This window comes from Oncorhynchus mykiss, chromosome 4 (genome assembly GCF_057628025.1).
Source record: "Oncorhynchus mykiss isolate SJ-2025 chromosome 4, ASM5762802v1, whole genome shotgun sequence".
NCBI lineage: Eukaryota > Metazoa > Chordata > Actinopteri > Salmoniformes > Salmonidae > Oncorhynchus > Oncorhynchus mykiss.
Window position 1 is genome coordinate 32425385 of NC_143025.1, and position 15688 is coordinate 32441072.

Consider the following 15688-nt stretch of genomic DNA (forward strand, 5'->3'; position numbering starts at 1 on the left):
CAAATAGGTTGGGTAGCCATTTCAGGGGTCTTATGGCTTGGGGGTATAAACTGTTGAGAAGCCTTTTTGTCCTGCTTTGTGTCTTCCGGCACAGCCAGAAGAGGACTGGCCACCCCACATATGCTCTCTCTAATTCTCTCTTTCTTTCTCACTCTCGGAGGACCTGAGCCCTAGGACCATGCCCCAGGACTACCTGACATGATGACTCCTTGCTGTCCCCAGTCCACATGACCGTGCTGCTGCTCCAGTTTCAACTGTTCTGCCTTATTATTATTCGACCATGCTGGTCATTTGTGAACATTTGAACATCTTGGCCATGTTCTGTTATAATCTCCACCCGGCACAGCCAGAAGAGGACTGGCCACCCCACATAGCCTGGTTCCTCTCTAGGTTTCTTCCTAGGTTTTGGCCTTTCTAGGGAGTTTTTGCTAGCCACCGTGCTTCTACACCTGCATTGCTTGCTGTTTGGGGTTTTAGGCTGGGTTTCTGTACAGCACTTTGAGATATCAGCTGATGTACGAAGGGCTATATAAATCAATTTGATTTGATTTGATATTTCATGTTTCATCTCTATTGCCATTGTCCTGGCTGGAAAACGGTTCAGTCAATGGGTAAGTCCATAGGAAGTCAATCGGGCTAACTGGCTAGCTAGCTAGCCATGAAAAATTGGTAGCTTCCCATTAAAAATGTACATCTACCTTGCATAACATAGACTGTAAGTAATTTTTTGTGTGTTTAACTAACTAGCTGGCTGGCTAGATTATTATGATTCACATATGTAGCTGATAATTATCAAGCAAAATATTTGCTTTGTGTATATCCGTCTATTGTTTTATTTGGCACCCCAACTTTTCTGAGCAAAAAAATAAATAATACATAAAAATCTATATATTTTCATTGTTGGACATAATAGACTGTAAAAACACCAGGAAATCAGCTCCAAGTTATTTTAATGTAAGAATTCTGTTCCCAAGTATTCCTACGCACAATAGAGCGATTGTATACAAATGTATTCAAGTTTTAAAATTATTATGTTCTAGTCATACATTATAACTCTTTGGAATTATTGAGGTCAATTTGCCGTCTACAAATGATTCTCTAAAATGTATTTGTTGAATGTTCGTGCCCAAAAGCACATCTGAGATTTGACACAGCATCTGATAATGACGCATCATCCAGTCTCATATTCTAACTTCTAGGACGTTATTTAGATTTCCAGGCATCTGCCAAATCCTGTAGGTAAGCTGATCAATTCAGGATTTACATGTACTGTCAGTCAATTCATGACCCTCCTTGTGAGGTGGGTACCATAATATTTCTTAATATTACTTTCCCACATTAATGTTGCTGATCAGGCATGCATGTCATGTGTTTGTTTCAGTCCAGCAGGGATTCCAAAACATTTTCTATTTAGCTGTAGGTTGCATCAGTGTCAGTGTTGTGTTTTGAGATAGTGTTGGCCCAAAGTAGAGCCCGTGTGGTCCCCTCCCATGTGATCCCCTCCCACCTCCTCTTTGATCCCTCTAACACAGGGTCTAACTAATTAAATTCTGGTTGGAGCGAGGTTATCTCAAAGTCTGTGACACCAGCAAAGCAAACAATGTCCCACTGTGGAGCTACGTAAACACAAGCTGCGGTGGGGCTCTGTTTGCAGAGCGTTGGGCTACCCTCTGCCTCCCCTAATACCCATACCCCCCGCTTCTCACTGACAACAAATAACACAGATTAACCTCTGCAATGCTCAGTCCTGATTGGGTGTTCCATAATGCATTCCATTCAATTAGAAGTATCTGTTTAGTAGATGTGGAGCTGTACGACAGCAGCGTTTAACCCCCTAGAGTTGATTGATGCAAAGTGGCGTCTGCGGTGAAAGGTGGCAGAGCTAGAGCGGTGTTTGTCAGACCATGAGACATTCCAAAAATCAGTCTTCTCACTTAAACACCTGTAGCGTCTGAACGGTTTGCCCTACAAACTATTCACTGATGGAAAGGGGAGACTCTTACGAACACGATGGTGCTCTCCAATTTGCTCTACAATCCCTACAAGTATCAGGAGACTCATCTGGAGTCTGTACTGTACTGTAGATGTGCCAACTTCTGTTCAGTAGGGTCCGAAAAACCATTTGGGCTACAAACTCCCCACTGTGGAAAGGGGAGATACCGGTTTAAAAAAACAAATTGGAAGTGCCAAAAATGGGGTTAAATATGTGGGGGGGATTTATTTGGACAGACACTTCAAAACCTTGTTTCTTCTGACTTATTTTTTGACTGTCATGTTTCCCATGTATTTATTTGACCTTTATTTAACTAGGCAAGTCAGTTAAGAACAAATTCTTATTTTCAATGATGGCCTAGGAACAGTGGGTTAACTGTCTTGTTCATGGGCAGATACCTAAAGAAGTTCTAAAATTCACAATCAAATAGCTAAATGATCCGTAGTATGACTATCTTAAAGCAATTCAAATCAATATGTCAGTTTAGGCCCCCCCCCCCTCCCTCAACGTCTTAGACTCTAAAGAATTATAAGACTAAACTATGAACACGGGATCTCATAGCCCTCTCATTACTGGCAGCGTGATTTTGTTAGAGCACCTTCGGCATGCAGCGTGACGGTGGGGGTGTACTCTTTGTTCTCTCTGCTATCTGACTCTGACATTAGAGCAATTCAGATCCAATCTCCTTCTCAGTGTTCTGACCTGGTCTTGCCCAGCGAAACTTGCAGCTCCCAGTCCATTTCAGCTCACATTAAAAATTATATGTGGCTGAGAAACAGGGAAACATTATTTAATCCATGTCTCAAAAGTTATTGTTTACATGTACATACCCACTGGGCACACATTGGTTGAATCAATGTTGCTTCCATGTCATTTCAATGTGAAATTGCATTGAACCAATGTGGAATAGACATTGAATTGACATTTGTGCCCAGTGGGTAATATGCAATCTTCTTGAACTATAGTGTAATTTAAAGATATTCATGCAGTTTTATCTGAATATACACCACAGGTCTATTACATGTTGGCTGGGGAGGCAGGTGCAAACGCCCATTATCTCAGTCTGCAGTTACAGTATTCCAAGCAGTTGGAGTCACAGCATGCATTTGTGAAGTCTAAAAACAAGTCACCACCCTGTTGCCATTTCACTTCACCAGCTGACCCTAGCACACCATCAGACAGCTATTTGCGGCAATGCATGGTAGCTTTTGATGTGCTTGTTTGAAGCGACAGACCACCTCGTTAAACCCAGGTCTCCCCGATAACAGGTCCAGGCTGTCAGGTGTGCTCCCTCTCCGGGCTCTAGGTCACCAGACTGCTCGTTATGGTGCACCCCTGTCACCATCGTTACGCGCACCTGTGTGTCAGACTCACCTGGACTCTTCCCCAGGCGTTATTGTTTCTGTTCCTGTGTCATTTCTGTGTGTTGTTCGTGTTTCTTATTTTGTATTATGTTGTGTTTATTTATTAACCTGTTGAGTCTATGGGGGCACTATTTCATTATTGGATAAAAAAACATGCCCGTTTTAAGCGCAATATTTTGTCACGAAAAGATGCTCGACTATGCATATAATTGGAAAGAAAACAGTCTGACGTTTCCAAAACTGCAAAGAAATTATCTGTGAAACCAAGATGAAACTTCAAACAGGAAATGAGCAGAATTTCTGAAGCTCTGTTTTCCATTGTCTCCTTATATGGCTGTGAATGGACCACGAACGAGCCTGCCCTTTCTGTCGTTTCTTCAAGATGTCTGCAGCATTGTGACGTATTTGTAGGCATATCATTGGAAGATTGGCCATAAGAGACTACATTTTCCAGGGGTCCGCCCGGTGTCCTTTGTCTAAATTGGTGCGTAATCTTCAGGTGCGGGCATTTTCTCCTGGGATTCAGGAGAGAAAGCACACTTCCACGAACGATATATCATCGAAGAGATACCTGAAAAACACCTTGAGGATTGGTTCTAAACAACGTTTGCCATGTTTCAGTCGATATTATGGAGTTAATTTGGAAAAAAGTTCGGCGTTTTGATGACTGGATTTTCGTTTTTTTTTGGTAGCCAAACGTGACGCACCAAACGGAGCGATTTCTCCTAAACAAATTATCTTTCAGAAAAACTGAACATTTGCTATCTAACAGAGTCTCCTCATTGAAAACATCTGAAGTTCTTCAAAGGTAAATTATTTTATTTGAATGCTTTTCTGTTTTTTGTGAAAATGTTGCCTGCTGAATGCTAACGCTAACGCTAATGCTAAATGCTACGCTAGCTAGCTACTGGTACACAAATGATTGTTTTCCTATGGTTGAGAAGCATATTTTGAAAATCTGAGATGACAGTGTTGTTAACAAAAGGCTAAGCTTGAGAGCTAGCATATTTATTTCATTTCATTTGCGATTTTCATGAATAGTTAACGTTGCGTTATGGTAATGAGCTTGAGGCTGTATTCACGATCCCGGATCCGGGATGGCTAGTCGCAAGATTAAAACACTCACTCCCTGAACTTGCTTCACGACACTCAGTGCACCTGGTTACAGAATAATGCCTCACCAAAGGGAAGATTCAGGGATTTTTTATTTTTTATTTTTCTGGGGGAATGACGTCCGGTCCGGGAACCGCTACGGGCTCTCATGCCTCAGACAGATCGCCAGGCTCCCCTGCCTCCTCAGTCTCATCAGGCTACCCTGCCTCAGCCGGTCTGTCAGGTTTCCACACTCTAGCCGCATCAGCAGGGGTGACCGGTCCGCTCCTGATCCCTGGTATCGTCCCTTTGGTTGGCATCATGTGGCTCGAGCCGGTGTTCTAGGTCGCCATGCTCCCTCAATAGTGGTGACCGGTCTGCTCCTGCTCCCCGGGATAATTTTGGTCAGCGTGCTTGCGCATCATGGAGGGGGTACTGTAACTTGTGCTCCCTCTCTGGCCTCTAGGTCACCAGGCTGCTCGTTATGGTGCACCCCTGTCCCCATCGTTATGCGCACCTGCACTTCATCAGACTCACCTGGACTCTATCACTTACCTGATTACCTTCCATATACATGTCACTCCCTTTGGTTCCTTCCACAGGCGTTATTGTTTCTGTTCCTATGTCATGTCTGTGTGTTGTTCGTGTTTCTTATTTTGTATTATGTTGTGTTTATTTATTAAAAACACTCACTCCCTGAACTTGCTTTCCGACTCTCAGCGCACATCATTACACAGGCTTTTTGGTACAGTGGCAGCAAAATTGTTTTTAGGTTCCTGGTCAAAGCCTTGCTCACGAGTATGCCAACAAATGTAATACACTACCATTCCCCCCACTGTTCCATCTCTGGTCTCCACCACCTCCCCGCCTCCTACTGTCTGAATGCACTTAATTTTAGCCATTGCACACTGCTATGGCCAGCGCCTGTAGGGGACTGAGCTCTGTAGCTTTCCATCCCCCCTCTGGAGATGTAAGTGGAAGGTAAAGCACCCCCTGGCGAGAACGGCTAGATGCATTCTCTCTTTCCCAGTCAGGATAATTCATCTAGTTCAGAGGGTTTAACCAGGGGTATTTTTCTCTTTCTCCCTGCACCTTAACATAAATAAATGTCCTAGGGGGAAGAGGCGTTGTCATGCTCTTATCACGACTGTGTTGTGTTTGGACCATAATAGATCCTTAGTGATGAAGACACCTAGGAACTTGAAGCTCTCGACCAGCTCCGCTATAGCCCCGTCGATGTGAATGGGGGCATGCTCAGCCCTCCCTTTCCTGTAGTCCACTATCAGCTTCTTTGTCTTACTGACATTGAGGGAGAGGTTGTTGTCCTGGCACCACACTGCCAGGTCTCTGACCTCTCCCTATAGGCTGTCTCATAGTTGTCGGCAAACTTAATGATGGTGTTGTAGGTGAATAGGGAGTACAGGAGGGGACTAAGCACGCACCCCTGAGAAGCCCCCGTGTAGAGGGTCAATGTGGCGGATTTGTTGCTCCCTATCCTCACCACCACCCATCAGGAAGTCCAGGATCCAGTTGCAAAGAATGGTGTCCCAGGGACCTTAAATTAGTGATGAGCTTCAAGGGCAGTATGGTGTTGAACGCTGAGCTTAGTCAATGAACAGCATTCTCACATAGGTGTTCCCTTTGTCCAAGTGGAAAGGAAAGTGTGGAGTACGAAATATATTGTGTCACCTGTGGATCTGTTGGGGCGGTATGCGATTGTAGTGGGTCCAGGGTGTCTGGGATGACTCCGACGAGCATCACAGCTGGTGTAGTAGGATTCCTTCTTAGTCTTCTTCCCCCTCGGGAGGCTGAAAAGATTTGGCATGGGCCCTCAGACCATCAAAAAGTTATACAGCTGCAACATTGAGAGCATCTTGACTGGCTGCATCACCGCTTGGTAAGGCAACTGCATGGCATCCATCCACAAGCTCCTACAGAGGGTAGTGCGTATGGCCCAGTACACTACTGGGCCATACCTCTGTACTAATCAGTATCAGAGGTATGCCCAAAAAATTGTCAAAGACTCCAGCCACACAAGCTACAGACTGTTCTTGCTGCTCCAGCATGGTAAGCGATACCACTGCACCAAGTCAGGAACGAACAGGACATTGAACATCTTCTATCCCAAAGCCATATGACTTATAAACAAGACTGCTAAGTAGCTAATCAAATGTCTACCCGGACTACCTGCATTGACCCTTTGTTGAACTAACTCTCTTTGACTGACTCTATGAACACACACTGGACTCTACCCACACACTCACACAGACTTCCCAACACACACATACACACACTACATATGCACACACATGCACACTGATGCCACACACACACACTTTCACACTCACCACATACGCTGCTGCTAGTCACTTTACCCCTACCTATATGTACATCGACTCGGTACTGGGTCTCCCTCTATATAGCCATGTTATTTTCTACTCCTTATATATAGCCATGTTATTTTACTCTTTATTTTTATTTGTAATTCACTGTGGCACTATTTAACTCTGCGTTGTTGGAAAAGGACCCGTAATTAAACATTTCACTGTTAGTCTACAATTGTTAAAATAACATTTGATTTGATTTCAATGCAATAAAGCATTTCACTGTGAAATATTTATAAACCATTTACCGTTTTTTTTATCATAGCATTTTGGATGAGAAGCTTAGCATGTTTACAAATGCCATTTCCTGATGAAACCCTATATAGTTTAACCTTGACCTACACACCTATATGTGTTTTAATCACAGGAGGTTGGTGGCACCTTAATTGGGGTGGAGGGTTCGTGGGAATGGCTGGAACAGAATCAGTGGAATGGTGTCCAATACATCAAACACATGGTTTCCATGTGCAGCCACCACTGGTTTTAATCTAGATTAATCAAACATAAGAGACCATCTTCCATCCTCATCCTGTGTGAAAGAAGTCTACAGTTGCTAGTAATATTTGTGATTTTACAATACATATAGTGGGAATTGCTAATGCACAATTCCATTTATATTATCAATATCAGCTGAAGGGTATTTCCGTTTTAATTTGCCAGTGTTCAATGTATACTAACAGAGAGTTTATTTTGTGTTATGGTTGCTTTGCTTTATCTTGGCCAGTGGCAGTTGTAAATGAGAACTTGTTCTCAACTGGCCTACCTGGTTAAATAAAGGTGAAATAAAAAAATAAAAAATTAAATAATACATTTGGCAGAATGAAAAACAGGATACACTACTGACTTCAACTTGTGTTCCTTCCCGTCTTAGAATATTTATTCAGTGATGGGCACAGGATGTGTGTGTTTGTGTTTGTGTGTGTCTGTGTTTGTGTCGCCCACTGACAAACAGACTCTGGCTCCATGGGGAATGATTTATGAGGGTCAGAACTAGAGGTCGACCGATTAATCGGAATGGCCGATTAATTAGGGGGCCGATTTCAATTTTTCATAACAATCAGAAATCGGTATTTTTGGGCGCCGATTTGCCAATTTTTATTTATTTATTATTATTTTTTATACCTTTATTTAACTAGGCAAGTCAGTTAAGAACACATTCTTATTTCCAATGACGGCCTAGGAACGGTGGGTTAACTCCCTCGTTCAGAGGCAGAACGATAGATTTTCACCTTGTCAGCTCGGGGGATCAAATCTTGCAACCTTACAGTTAACTAGTTCAACGCAATAACGACCTGCTTCTCGTTGTCTACACAAGGAGACTAACTGCCTGTTATGCGAATGCAGTTAGCCAAGGTAAGTTGCTAGCTAGCATTAAACTTATCTTATAAAAAACAATCAATCATAAATCACTAGTTAACTACACATGGTTGATGATATTACTAGATATTATCTAGCGTGTCCTGCGTTGCGTATAATCTAACTGAGCATACAAGCATACAAGTATACAAGTGTCGAAGTATCTGACTGAGCGGTGGTAGGCAGAAGCAGGCGCGTAAACATTCATTCAAACAGCACTTTCGTGGTTTTGCCAGCAGCTCTTCGTTGTGCGTCAAGCATTGCTCTGTTTATGACTTCAAGCCTTCCAACTCCAGGCTGGTGTAACTGAAGTGAAATGGCTAGCTAGTTAGCATGCGCTAATAACGTTTCAAACGTCACTCGCTCTGAGCCTTCTAGTAGTTGTTCCCCTTGCTCTGCATGGGTAACGCTGCTTCAATGGTGGCTGTTGTCGTTGTGTTGCTGGTTCGAGCCCAGGGAGGAGCGAAGGGAGGGACGGAAGCTATACTGTTACACTAGCAATACTAAAGTGCCTATAAGAACATCCAATAGTCAAATGTTAATGAAATACAAATGGTATAAAGGGAAATAGTCCTATAATTCCTATACTAACTACAACCTAAAACTTCATACCTGGGAAAGACTAATGTTAAAAGGAACCACCAGCTTTCATATGTTCTCATGTTCTGAGCAACGAACTGAAACGTTAGCTTTCTTACATAGCACATATTGCACTTTTACTTTCTTCTCCAACACTTTGTTTTTGCATTATTTAAACCAAATTGAACATGTTTCATTATTTACTTGAGGCTAAATTGATTTTATTGATGTATTATATTAAGTTAAAATAAGTGTTCATTCAGTATTGTTGTAATTGTCATTATTACAAATACATGTTTTTTAAATCGGCCGATTACTCGGTATCGGCTTTTTTGGTCCTCCAATAAATTGGTATCGGTATTGAAAAATCATAATCAGTCGACCTCTAGTCAGAATATATACATTCTACCAAGAGAGAAAGGAGACCGGTGCCTGGCCAGTGGCTCTAATATATCTTTCTATAAAATCTTGACATTTCACTTAAAAGGTTACCTCAGGATTTTAGCAATAATGTCCTTTATCTGCTTCCCCAGAGTCACATGAACTTGTGGATACCATTTTATGTATCTGTGTCAAGTATGAAGGAAGTTAGAGGTAGTTATGCGAGCCAATGCTAACTACTGTTAACTAGCACAATGACTGGAAGTCTATGGTTATCTGCTAGCATGTAAAATAACTGGAGGTCTATGGCTATTTGCTATTATGCTAGCAGATACCATAGACTTCCAGTCATCGTTAGACACGCTAGATAACAACTTCCTTCAAACTGAGCGCAGAGACATAAAAATGGTATCCAAAATTCTGAAGTATGCCTTTTAAGACACTGTTATCCCAGGCTGTACATATTGGTGTCAAAACCCAGTTAAGATGTTTACTCTGTCAGCCAGTACGATATGCTCAGTTGGCAATATTACCCAGGTATCAGGGCAGCACGTTCACTATACTGCTCCCTCTGTGCTTGACCACACAGAATGAAGAGGGTACACTATATTGTTCTCAGACTACCTTTAATGTGACAATACTTTGATCCGAGGCCCATCTTCACTCACTTTGTCAGAGAAGGTCACAAAGCCTGAGTACAAACTTACAGTGAATGTTGAATACATAATGTATGGTGTTGCATAACTCATAACCTCTTCAGAGGTGACTTAGTGCCTAATTGAAAAGTTTAGCGACAAGCCCAGCTCATAAAGCAAAGAGTGCCACACATATTTAGGATGGAGATGCTTAAAACATTAACTTGCTCCAAGACTGGAACTGAGGAGCAAGCTCTATGGAGAGTGATGTATCAATCATTTAGGTACAGTGTTTCTGAGCCCCTTGATTCATGTGGGCTTCTAAAATGTTCCAGGGATATTTTGAGATTGTCAGTGGACAGTAGACTGTCAGGTTTAGGCTCTGCTACTGCATGGAGATAGCATACTGCATGTGCTGATTTGTTTGGAGTCCTTGGTGTGACTAGTTAATAAAAATCTGCATCAACGAATCTACTAGGTTACGGAGCATTTCTTGAGGTGTTTAGAACTCATCAAGAGGGTCCAAGAGCAGGTTGAACAGGATACGCCTCTGCAGGCCAGAAGTGCATATTGTGACACACAGTAGACACCAGACTCACATAAACACGTTTTGCGTGGTGAACATGACCATTTACCCATCTTCTGTTAAGTATTTATTTGTTCAAGAGCAGAGAGGACGAATAAACAGACAAAAAAGATACACAGATCAAGCATTTTTCCATTTTTATTTTTCAATTTGTGTCCTTGGCATACCCTTTTGACAAGTGAGGTATCAGTACAGGGTGCCACAAACTTTTCTATTAGCAACAGACATTATTTTGAAAGCTCTTTACCATCCCATTCCATTAACTCCTAACCTTGTTTTTCAGATCAGTGGAAAGGCTGAGAGGGGAAAGGAAATATCAGTGGTAATACTCTCCACACTGGATACAGGGGGGTGAAAGGTAGAGAGGGAGAGGGGGGTGAGTTCTCTCTCAATTTGGCAATAAATATAAAACGAAATGCATTACTGTACTCTATATGAATACTGATCTACTACTATACAGTACATAAAGCTCTGAATATCAAAACCATATCAACTGAACAAGATATTGAGTAGTTTCATAGAAATGGTGGTGTGCAAGAAGAGTATAAAAAGAAAATTCAAGTATATTTATTGCACACACCAGGCAGAAGTATAGTCAGAGGCTGGCACAGGATAGCATTGAATCAGCTGTATTCCGCCATAAGCAAACAAGAAAACGCTCACCCAGAGGCGGCGCTCCTAGTAGCGGGGGACTTTAATGCAGAGAAACTTAAATCAGTTTTACCTAAGTTCTATCAACATGTTATATGTGCAACCAGAGGGAAAAGAACTCTGGACCATCTATACTCCACACACATAGATGCAAACAAAGCTCTCCCTTGCCCTCCATTTGACAAATCTGACCATAATTATATCCTCCTAATTCCTGTTTACAATAAAATATTAAAGCAGGAAGCACCAGTGACTAGATAAATGAAAAAGTGGTCAGATGAAGCAGATGCTAAGCTACAGGACTGTTTTGCAATCACAGACTGGAATATGTTCCGGGATTCCTCCAATGGCATTGAGGAGTACACCACATCTGTCATTGGCTTCATCAATAATGATGACATCGTCCCCACAGTGACCATACGTACATACCCCAACCAGAAACCATGGATTACAGGCAACATTCGCACTAAACTAAAGGGTAGATCTGCCGCTTTCAAGGTGCGGGAGTCTAACCCGGAACCTTACAAGAAATCCTGCTATGCCCTGCGACGTACCATCAAACAGGCAAAGCGTCAATACAGGGCTAAGATTGAATCATACTACTCCGGCTCCTACGCTCGTCTTATGTGGCAGGGCTTGCAAACTATTACAGACTACAAAGGGAAGCAAAGCTGCGAGCTGCCCAGTGACACGAGCCTACCAGACGAGCTAAATCACTTCTATGCTCGCTTTGAGGCAAGAACACATGAGAGCATCAGCTGTTCCGGACAACTGTGTGATCACGATCTCCGTAGCTGACGTGAGTAAGACCTTTAAACAGGTCAACATACACAAGGCTGTGGGGCCAGACGGATTACCAGGACGTGTGCTCCGGGCATGTGCTGACCAACTGGCAGGTGTCTTTACTGACATTTTCAACATGTCCCTGATTGAGTCTGTAATACCAACAATCAAGCAGACCACCATAGTCCCTGTGCCCAAAAACACAAAGGCAACCTGCCTAAATGACTACAGACCGGTAGCACTCACGTCAGTAGCCATGAAGTGCTTTGAAAGGTTGGTAATGGCTCACATCAACACCATTATCCCATAAACCCTAGACCCACTCCAATTTGCATGCCACCCAAACAGATCCACAGATGATGCAATCTCTATTGCGATCCACACTGCCCTTTCCCACCTGGACAAAAGGAACACTTATGTGAGAATGCTTTTCATTGACTACAGCTCAGTGTTCAACACCATGGTACCCTCAAAGCTCATCACTAAGCTAAGGATCCTGGGACTAAACACCTCCCTCTGCAACTGGATCTTGGACTTCCTGACAGGCCGCCCCCAGGTGGTGAGGGTAGGTAGCAACTCATCTGCCACACTGATCCTCCACACAGATCCTCCGGACAGATGCAGAGCCTCAGTCTGATGCCATTAAAAGGTAATTTACCACCTTCACAAGTGCAGTCTCAGTGCTATGATGTGGTCTAAAACCAGACTGAAGCGTTTCGTATACATTGTTTGTCTTCAGGAAGGCAGTGAGTTACTGCGCAACATATTTTTCTAAAATATTTGAGAGGAATGGGAGATACGATATCGGCCAATCGTTTTTTATATTTTCTGGGTCAAGGTTTGGTTTATTCAAGAGAGGCTTTATTACTGCCACTTTTGGTGAGTTTGGTACACATCCGGTGGATAGAGAGTTGTTTATTATGTTCAACATAGGGGGGCCAAGCACAGGAAGCTGCTCTTTCAGTAGTTTAGTTGGAATAGGGTCCAGCAAGCAGCTTGAAGGTTTAGAGGCCATGATTATTTTCATCATTGTGTTAAGAGATATAGTACTAAAACACTTGAGTGTCTCCCTTGATCCTAGGCCCTGGCAGAGTTGTGCAGACTCAGGACAACTCAACTATCATCTTTTCCTCAAAGAAGTTCATGAATTTGTCACTGCTAAATTGAAAGCCATCCTCTCTTGGGGAATGCTGCTTTTACATTTTGGATTGTTCATATTTTCCTCAATTAAGTTGGAAAAATAGGATGATCGAGCAGCAGTGAGGGATCTTCAATACTGCAAGGTACTGTCTTTCCAAGCTAGTCGGAAGACTTCCAGTTTGGTGTGGTGCCATTTCTGTTCCAATTTTCAGGAATTTTGCTTCAGAGCTCGGTTATTTTCTGTATACCAGGGAGCTGGTTTCTTATGCGCAAGGTTGAATTGAGTTCCTCAGTTAGGTGCTTAACTGATTTTTGTACTCTGACAAGGGCATCTAGGAATCTTTGGGTTGTCCGAGAATTTATAGCACGACTTTTGATGATCCTTGGTTGGCGTCCGATAGTCCAGGATTATGAGGAAAAACATTTAGATCCACAACATTTAATCCACGGGACAAAATTAGGTCCAGAGTATGTGTGTGGCAGTGAGTAGGTCCGGAGACATGGACAAAACCCACTGAGTCGATGATGGCTCCGAAAGCCTTTTGCAGTGGGTCTGTGGACTTTTCCATGTGAATATTGAAGTCACCAAAAAGTAGAATATTATCTGCCATGACTACAAGGTCCGATAGGAATTCAGGGAACAGTGAGGAATGCTGTATATGGCCCAAGAGGCCTATAAACAGTAGCTATATTACGTGATTGAGTTGGCTGCAAACATTTCATGAATAGCTCAAAAGACGCAAATGTTGGGGGGGTTTGTAAATTGAAATTTGCTATCATAAACGTTAGCAACACCTCCACCTTTGCGGGATGCGCAGGGGATATGGTCACTAGTGTAACCAGGAGGTGAGGCCTCATTTAACGCATTCAATTCATCAGGCTTAAGCCATGTTTCAGTCAGGCCAATCACATCAAGATTATGATCAGTGATTAGTTCATTGACTTTAACTGCCTTGGAAGTGAGGGATCTAACATTAAGTAGCCCTATTTTGAGATGTGAGGTATCATAATCTCTTTCAATAATGTCAGGAATGGAGGAGGTCTTTATTCCAGTGAGATTGCTAAGGCGAACACCACCATGTTTAGTTTTGCCCAACCTAGGTCAAGGCACAGACACAGTCTCAATGGGGATAGCTGAGCTGACTACACTGACTGTGCTAGTGGCAGACTCCACTAAGCTGGCAGGCTGGCTAACAGCCTGCTGCCTGGCCTGCACCCTATCTCATTGTGGAGCTAGGGGAATTAGAGCCCTGTCTATGTTCTTAGATAAGATGAGAAGCACCCCTCCAGCTAAGATGGAGTCCGTCACTCCACAACAGGCCAGGCTTGGTCCTGTTTGTAGGTGAGTCCCAGAAAGAGGGCCAATTATCTACAAATTCTTTCTTTTGGGAGGAGCAGAAAACAGTTTTCAACCAGCGACTGAGTTGTGAGACTCTGCTGTAGAGCTCATCACTCCCCCTAACTGGGAGGGGGCCAGAGACAATTACTCGATGCCGACACATCTTTCTAGCTGATTTACACGCTGAAGCTACGTTGCACTTGGTGACCTCTGACTGTTTCATCCTAACATCATTGGTGCCGACGTGGATAACAATATCCCTATAATCTCTACACTCACCAGTTTTAGCTTTAGCCAGCACCATCTTCAGATTAGCCTTAACGTCAGTAGCCCTGTCCCCTGGTAAACAGTGATGATTCGTTTTAAGTCTAATACTACGGGTAATGGAGTCGCCAATAACTAGGGTTTTGAATTTGTCAGAACTAATGGAGGGAGGTTTCGGCGTCTCAGACCCTGTAACGGGAGGAGTATAGACCAGAGAAGGCTCGGCCTCTGACTCCAACTCGCTGCTTTATGGGGAGAACCAGTTGAACGTTTCTGTCGGCTGAATGAGCAACAGCGGTTGAGCATTCCTACAGCATTTCCCTCCAGAAGCCATTAGAAAGTTGTCCGGCTGTGGGGACTATGCGAGGGGATTTATACTAATATCTGTACTTACTGGTGGTACAGACGCTGTTTCATCCTTTCCTACACTGAAATTACCCTTGCCTAACGATTGTGTGTGAAGCTGGGCTTCCAGCACAGCTATCATCACCGTAAGTCAATAGTTCTCCTGTATACTATGAATACAGCGACTGCAATTAGAAGGCATCATGTTCCTGTTACTTCTCAGCTTTGGCTGTTGGAGGTCCTGACGAACCATGTCCAGATAAAGCGTCCGGAGTGAAAAAAGTTGAATGAAAAAAAGTTGAGCGAGGGAAAAACTAAAAATATAAACTGTAAGTTAAAACCTTAAAGTTGTCAGGTACAAAGTAAGGTTAGCAACAAAGCGCACAGCAGCACGTAAACAAGTTTGCAAATTGTGACCGGAAATTATGCTGATGTCTTTCTTTACATCATAAGACTCCTGAACAGGTAATCAAATGGCTACCCATACTATTTGCATTTTGTGCCCCTCAACCCCTCTTTTACGCTGCTGCTACTCTCTGTTTATCATATGTGCATAGTCACTTTAACTATACATTCATGTACATCCTACCTCAATTGGGGCCGACCAACCAGTGCTCCCGCACATTGGCTAACCGGGCTATCAGCATTGTGTCCCACCACCTGCCAAGCCCTCTTTTACGCTACTGCTAGTCTCTGTTCATCATAAATGCATAGTCACTTTAAGCATATCTACATGTACATACTACCTCAATCAGCCTGACTAACCGGTGTCTGTATGTAGCCTCTCTACTTTTAT

The 15688-nt window shown here is 43.0% G+C and overlaps 1 pseudogene; it reads right to left on the reverse strand.

Moving 5' to 3' along the window:
- Positions 1-14016: 14016 nt before the first annotated feature.
- Positions 14017-15145, reverse strand: LOC149983988 (uncharacterized; annotated as a pseudogene).
- Between the last annotated feature and the right edge of the window lie 543 nt (positions 15146-15688).